This window comes from Corylus avellana, chromosome ca3 (assembly GCF_901000735.1).
Source record: "Corylus avellana chromosome ca3, CavTom2PMs-1.0".
In the NCBI taxonomy this organism is placed as follows: Eukaryota; Viridiplantae; Streptophyta; class Magnoliopsida; order Fagales; family Betulaceae; genus Corylus; species Corylus avellana.
Genome location: NC_081543.1, coordinates 1210560 through 1219382, shown reverse-complemented (window position 1 = coordinate 1219382; position 8823 = coordinate 1210560).

The window sequence follows — 8823 nt, the reverse complement described above, 5'->3', positions numbered from 1 at the left end:
TTATTCTTTGGGCGATGAGACATAAAGATAAAGTAATTTATGATTGCTTTGTGTTAAGTTATTTGTTGATGATTTTGCTTTTTTGTTATAGAAAAAAATTTTTTAAAAAAAAATTGTCCTAATTAAAGTGTGTTACAACAAAGTCAAATTAACTACTTTAATTTTTATAACCAAAAAGTAAAAAACATCTTTTAAAATTACCAATGAACAAAAGTTTACTATTAGAGGATTTAACTAACAAACTTTTGTAATTTGTTATGTAATGATGAGATCTCCTACAACTTTAAAGAAATTGTAAATTTTAAAATTATATAAATTTAATTTATTTATTTCATTCAACTGCTTGAAAAATATTACCTATTAAAAAGGTGACATATTTAAAATTTAGTATATTTTAAACAGGATGTTGTGCTTTGTGGTGTAGAAAAGTTTTGAATTTAAAAATGTCTTTTAATTTTAATTTGACTGAAAAGGGTTTTAATATTTTAATTGGTCTTTGGGGCAGCAATGGATGCACCTGACTTTTGCTTGTCTGTAAATTGTGTGCGTCAAAAAGACTTCGTACTTCCTTGGTGTACATGTGACGAGAATTATTTTAATGTTCAATAATTTAGAGTTTGTTTGAGATTGTGTTTGAAAAATAGATTTTTTAAGTCAAAAAGAGCTTTGGACAAAAGTTTTATTTTTAAGCTTTTGCAAAAGGTGTCTTTTGATTATTTTTAGGCTTTTTAGACCTTTAAAATCGCTTTTAATTTTTTTATCAAACGACTACATTTTTCTTCAAACGAACTTTTTAAGTGTTAAATGAACTTTTAGGTCATTCAAACACAATTCCAAACAGGTTTTTAGAATGCTTAAATTCTTGATGTAAATGTTTTTGGGTTTTTTTATTTATTTGAAAATTGTCCAATAACGGCTATGATCGTCTGAGCTAGTACTACTGGCACATGGATATACTCTCTTGCTGGGACCCATTTGTTTCCAACCAAGGTGGGCGCCTTTGAAAAAACATGCCATGCACGAATCAGTGATCACCTCCACAGAATCTATTGAAAGAAAAAGTAAAGACCGTATGAATTATTAATATATATATATATATATATATATATATATATCACCATGCAATTTAATATTTGAGACAATATTCTAATAGAACAAAGTAATAATAATATATTGTTTTATAAAAGTAACAAAAAGCCCCAAGCTTTACATTAATTATTCAAATGGATGGCATCCAACAACAACAATATTGGAGGACAAGAGCCAGAACAGAGAAAACAAAAGAGCAAAGATAGTCTACGCATCAACACATTACACATGCATGATGAACTTCAAACAACGTAAAAGCAGAAGAGAGATAGAGAGAGAGAAATCGCCCTAATTCTCTGGAGGAGGCGGATGGTTGAGATCAAATCTTCTTACTCCCTTGTTTCCCTCTGGAGGAGGAGGCTTGTTGAGATCAAACTGGCCTACTGCTGTCCTTGTAACCTTGTGCCTAATGATCTGGAAGTGTGTTGGCCCTATTCCTCTTCCTCCTCCTGGGGGCCTCAACACATAAAAGGTGACGATATCGTCTTTTCTAAAGCCTTTTTCTTTAACAAAGTCGCGCCATCCATTGCCGAGAAAAGCTCTTCGATCACGACGTATACAAAAATTCATTGTCGAGGAATTCTTTTGATCGTCAAAAACAACCACTCTTTCAGTACCATCTTCCGGACCCAATTTTTTAACAAGCTTGCTTGGTAAATAGACTCTTCCTTCTCGAATGTCACTTGCCGAGAGTTTCTTCTGAAACATCCGTCGACGGACAAAATTTGCAGCCATTGCCGAAGTCGATGTTGAGGCTTCTGATCCCAATCCTAGGATGAATTATCATGTTGGAGGTATAAGAACAATTAAGCGACAATTCAGATAATAATAATAACAACAAACAAGCAAAACCACAGAGCAAGCTAGAAGTGAAATTAAAATTAAATTGAGAAAAGAAAGATGATGGCCGGACAAAAACTTACAAGAGAAACAAAATATAGGCTTCTGCTTGACTGCTTGTAATTAAGTGCTTGCCGTTCTTGCCGAGTGAGGCCAGCAGCTTCCTTGCCAAATTATATTTATAGAAGACTGTCACATCTAGCTACAGAACTGCATCGTACAATAATTGTAGCTATCCGTGCAAGCTTTGCTAAGCACTTGATGTGACTGTTTTGGTATATATATAACAATAATCTTGGTATATTCAAGACTGTTAAACAGACTTTTTATTTAAACTCAGGGTGGCCTTTATTAAACGATTTTGATTTGATATTATTTATTTATATATATATATATATATATATATATAGACTTTTTACATCACATTAATTATTTTTTATTATTATTTAAATAAAAAAATAATTACAAAATAAATTTTTTTTTTTATTATCAAAATTCTTACATTTTTCACTCTCTTCTTTTTTTTTTTTTTTTTTTAATATTCTTACTTTTTTTTACATTAATCAATTTTTGTATAATTTTTGGTGCACCAAGCCTCACGCTACCCCTTTTCACCAACCCTTATTCGGAGTACACAACAAGTATAACATATATAACATATATATATATATATATATATATATATATATATATAATTAAAGAAGTTTAAACCTTAAAAAAGAAAGAAAAAAAAAAGAAAAAGAAAAACATATTACTACTTGTGGGCAATATCTGCTAGAATTTCCGGTTGAATGTCCTAATCATTGACCCACTTGTCAATTACAAATGTATGCATTAAATATATGATTTATCATAGAAGGGACTAGGGAGTTATCATGTTACTTGATTTTGTAGGTCCTTCACATGCCCTAATGTACTGATGTACAGCGGCAGATACACGCAGGGGCGCTGCCCCTAGTAAATTTTTTAAAAAAATATTTTTATGCACTAATTTTCTATTAGCTCTTGTAAAATAAACATAAATTTCATATCCTTAACACATTAGCCCCTATAAGATTTAGTTCAACCAAAAAATCAGAGTAAACTAAAAGACAGTGTATTTTACACTACTTTTTACCTACCAAGTTACCTCAAAATTCTCATATTCAAACAATGAGCCGTATTTCATAGGCCACAGTTTTATTATATTTTAATATTTTATTTCTGACTCTATTAAAATAAATTCTTGAATCTAGCACTACTGATGTATGCATTAATTAAATCAACTACTTTTATATATATATATATTTATATATATTATTGGAATTTGATTTTATCTCTTTCTCATAAATAATGAAATCCAGACCTTCTGTTCGGCGTAGCTGGGACCCATTTGTTTCTGACAAGTGGTGGCCTTCTAACTTTGAAAAAACATGCCTCGCATAAACCACACGGAATCTTCTGCGTCTTCCGTGAAGCATGGGGTCTTAAGCGAGAAACTCAATCTGGATGACAGTAACGTGCACGTGCGACGCGGCAGCTCCAGAGAATCTTCTGTGAAGTAAGGTCTTAAATTTGAAAAGATCTTGTGGGACCCAACAGTTTAAGAATGTTCTGATTGTTGACAATTTCGACCATATGTACGTTCACCAACAACTGAGAACAAAAATTGCTGCAGCTTCGATCGTTAACGACAAAGTTGATGAGTTCTGTAACACGTACGCTTACCGACTATGATAAAGTTGATTAGATACAACTACCACAAAAGATATTAAAAGCAACCTTCATCAATTCAAAAAAGGAAATACCTTTTTTTTCATTTTTTAAACCTTTTCAATTTAAATAATTTCTCTGCTTAACAATTTTGATGGAAATAGTTAAAATTATATTGAAGCCTGATTATCTTCATATATCTAATTGTTATATCCAAGGGACGGAGGGATGGAGGAAGGGGTGGCCCATATAGGCCATGGCCACCCCATGCAACTGATAAGAAAAAATAAATGAATAAATAAAAATAAAAATAATATTGAAGGTAAAAAAAATAATTTATAAGATAAATTTTGTTTTTGTTTTTTTTTTTTTTTTTTTGCATATCGTGTCTTAGCAACATAATTTATTGGTCCTTGGCCATACTAAACTCTACCTCCATACTAGGTTATATCTGTTTAACAATCTTAACAGGTTATATAGTTGTAGAACGTTGTACGAGACTCTTTGAGTTTGTCTGTTTTTGTTTTTGAAAAAAGAGCATGAATTAATTGGATATTATGTAATTAATCGTCCTAATTGCTTGAATAAAATAGGAAAAGACAATATTAACCTTAATGCCCTAAGTAGGACCTCTACTATCGTAAAAAAGTCATTTGTTCTTATAATTCCTCAAATTAACGTAATAATTCATTCTAGGATCAGAAGCCTCAACATCAACTTCAACTTCAGCCATTGCATGGAAATTTCCAAAGGTGCTCACCAAAAGTGACATCAAAGAAGGAAGAGTCTATTTACCTACCGAGCTTGCTGAAAAATTCGGTGTTGCGAATGAAGATCAAGTGACTGTTTATGATGCCGAAATGGACAATAGTTGGATCATGCATTTTATTACAAGAAACGGAAAAAATTATCTTGGTAGCCAATAGGGCGAATTTGTTAGGCAAAAGGGCTTAGGAATAGGCGATACCGTCACCTTTTCCGAGCTGGTGCACAGAGGAGGGAAAGACTCTTCAGGATTGAACAGACACAAGTAGGGTTTGATCTCAACGAGATTCCTTCTTCTCCAGAGAACTAATTAAGGATCATGATGAGGACATGATCGGTGCCTCTCTTCTGCAGTTGCTTTAAATTTTACGCTGTTTGAAGTACTCCATCAATCATGCACGCATGTGATGCATGAGTACACTAATAAGATCTCAATTTGTACTCTTTTGTTTTCTCTGTTTTCGCCATTGTCCACCAATATTGTTGTTGGTCGACACCATTGAATTATGTATGCTTGGAGTTTTTGTTACTAAAAAAAAAAATTGTTAGAATATTGTGTCAAATGAAATTGCACGATGGATTGTATTTCATAAGGTCTTTACTTTTTCTTTCATGGACGTGACAAATAGAATTATTTGAGTCAAAAGTTACAATAACTCAAAAGACAAAGAACTCAAGAGTCAAAAGTTACAATAATTCAAGAGACAATGAACTCAAGAGTCAAGAGTCACAAAAACTCAAGTGACAAGAGTTACAGATGATACATTAAGATTATTGATGTTAATATAGAAGTAAAAATGCTTGTAACATTCATACTCTTTCTCTATAAATAGAGTATTATACATCATCAAATATATCAAGGAAAAATGTAGCCATAAAATGGCTTTGAATGTGTGGATGTAGGCCATAGGCCGAACCATCTTAGTTGTCTGAGTCTCTCTTTAATTATAAGTTCTATTAGGAATTAAAGATAATAATTAATATTATTCAAAACTACTTGCCCAAAAAAAGTAAAATCAGTATAGCATGTCTATAACTTAATCTTCTTTTCATTAGATCTTATAGGAAATTGAGAAGATATTGCGGGGCCCTACATGCAATGTACAACGTCTTTAACCTGTGTTTAATATTTTGAAATTCATTATTTTAATCTGATTTAGGTTAATCATGCTTGAAAAGATCTGCTTCGGCCTGGGACCCCTATGTCTAACCCAATAACCATTAACTATATCTGCCTATAAAAAATATAAACATACCCGCGGACAGTGCGGACATAATAAGATAATTCTAAAATTTTAAGGGTTATTTTTGTTTTTGGTGATGAGGATTGAATTTGAGGCATAAAAATAAAGTAATTTATGGTTGCTTTGGGTTTAAGTTATTTGTATATGATTTTACTTTTTTGTTTTTTTTTTTAAAAAAAAAGTTGTCCTAAAAAATGTTGCAAAAAGACGAGCTCAAAATACTTAAAAAATTAAAACAACCTTCTAGCTTTATAAGTGCTTCACAACCGAAAAGTAATTAACATTCTATAAAAGTTTTGCCAAATGAACCATTCAAACAAAAGTTTACCTTTATAGGAATCCTACATTTACTTTCAAGTATTTATTCTTGAATGCACGCTTTATGATGTAGCAGTGAAGATCGCCGTCAAATTCTTTCAAAATCTAATGATAATTTTAACTATTGCATCAAAAAATGTGTATTTAAAAATATATGTAACATTTCTCTTACCTTTAATGCAGTGATAAATGGAGATCACCCAATCTGTTCTTGGTTAGAATCGTTTATAAGAAGGACCCCTTTTCAGTGGTTATTGTACCTGGTCTCTTACTCTATGCTCTCTTGCACCTGAACAAAACAGTATTAATGGGGTGGCTTGCGGCCTTCACCAGGGAAGGTGGTTCGATCTTTTTCACGCTTTTACGTTGTTTGAAAATTTGAAATGCACTATCACTATGCATGTGATCGCGACAAAAACTACAAATAAGAATATTTTTGTCTTTCATGAGGAATATTCACAATAATAAGACATCAAAAGCGCAGCACTGGTTCTGTGCGCTTCCACGTGGACCAGTAATCTTCCAAAAGTAAAGGCTATATACATCGGTAAAGTTCAATCTTGTCTTATTCAGCCGACCATGGTGGGCCCGGGGTTTGTCCGATGTTTTGTTTACCACGCCCCACGCTGCCCCTTCCATTGAGTGCTAATCATTGACCCACGTGACCACCTCCTTCGCTATTTGTACACGTGGTAGTCTCACCTTCGCCTCGCTTACAACAAGTAACATTTGGTGTTTTTTTTTTGTTTTGCCATTATTAGTTATTTGTACAAATACGTAGTCTCACCTTCACCCGGTGGTTAGCGATTAAGAGGGGGTTAGTAAAAATTGCCTTTTCACTCTTAGGTACGGCAGGTTTTGATCCATAGGTCACGAGGCCAGACCTTGAACCTTTTTTTTAAAAAAAAAAAAAAAAAAAAATTTGAATTAAGCTTAAATTTAAAATTTTTTAAAAAAAGTCAGGGGTATAAATGTCATTGTATTATTTTTAATGTTTAAAATATGACGGAGTGATTTAAATTGACTGCAATTGAAAATTCAGGGGTTTAAATTGAGAGGTTTTATACTTTTAGAAGGTATTCTCAAATCGTGTAATAATTTAAGGTTTTAAAATGAAATTACCCCAAACATTAAATGAAGAAAAACGTACGCAAACAATAAGACAATCACAAAAGAAACAACGATAATAGTTATGAACCCAAAGCCCAGTACAACAAGAAATTCGGCTCCAAGGCCGGAATGATATACATGCATACAAACGATACGATTCTTGAGCATCAACTATGGATTTTGTGTGATGTTTATATTGTGCCCGGCCCTAAGAACATCTATAGCATCGTGTGAGATATCATGTACGTAGACATATGATGTCTGAAACTGTGATAAAGTTATTAGTATCTATCACTCTTGTGTAAAAACACAACTTTTTTTTTTCTTTTTTTTTTTCTTATAATAAAAAAGGGACATAAACTCACGCGCCAAAGTTCATAATCTTCTTCATATTTTGTAATTCCAAAAATGAGTAATGCTATGAATACTATAATTTTTAATATCTATGTGACATTTATCATGTTAAGTATTAGACAATTAAATTTGATTGGGGGTTAGCGTAATAGTGATGCATGGACTGATACATCAGTGTGCAAGTAAAAGTTACAGCATCTCAATAATTTATCTTTTTTCTAATAGTAACACCCTTACTGCATTAATAATGAGGGATTGTGTTCTTTCCCAAGTAAATTATACATGGATAAATTACATTGAATCACGAAGTTAATTAATTATGTAACTAGTTCACCACTATTAATTGAGTATACAGGCCAACGAGCTAGTAATTATAGAAGTTACCCTTGTATCACTCAAAAAATAAAGTTGCTTTTAAAATTATAATTTGATCAAAATCTAATAATAATTAATCACAAGACCAATAGTAATTTTAAGAATGACATCATTCTTGAAGTGATACAACATAGACTTAAAACATTATTCCAGGCCAACATGTCCTCGTAGTCCCATGAAGGTGAAGGAATCATACACCTTTTCATCACTATTCTATTTGTACTCCAAGAGAAGGGATGAGTGGTCGAATGGAGTCACTTTGACAAAGCCAAAGTCAGAATCTTTGTCAAGACACCTACCGGTCTACTCTCCAATAATGGAACCTTTTAAACTTTGAAGATACAATTGCAAAAGTGGTTAACTATTAGTGGGTAAGTGAAGTTATCAAAAACAAAAAAGAAGATTGGCTCTACCATGAATATTATTGGGTGAGTGATGTTATTAAAAAAAAAAAAAAAACACATTATCAGCATAATCGTCACTAATGAAAGTATATTCAGTGACCACTTGATACTTTGTTATTAGCAACGACTTAAAGTATATTTGCCTAACAGGATAATTGAAGAAATCTAAATCTCATTCAATAATATATAGAACGAAATCTTAAAATTAGCCGTGTTAAGAATATTACTTGTTATTTACTTCTTTAGGTATTATTAGTCTACTAGGTTTACCTTTTCTTATTCTACTAGGTTTACCTTTCCTTATTCTACTAGGTTTACCTTTCCTTAATCTATTAGGTTACTTGCCTCTCTATAAATAGAGGCCTCTGTATTCATTATTATTATTAGAGTCAATACAATGTAGTCCATTGTGTGCTTTCGCTCTCTCTCTCTCTTCTCTCTCTTTCTTCCGCTTCTAATATATTATCCAATATATTTAACATGGTATCAGAGCAATCTAACATGGTATCAGAGCCACCTTTCTGTGGCCTCCAATAAACGTCTTTGACGTTTTCCGGCGCCGCCAGTGTTATCCGGCGAATCATTCTCTCTGCTCCTCACGGTTCTCTATCTTCTCCTCGAGGTTTTCAGTG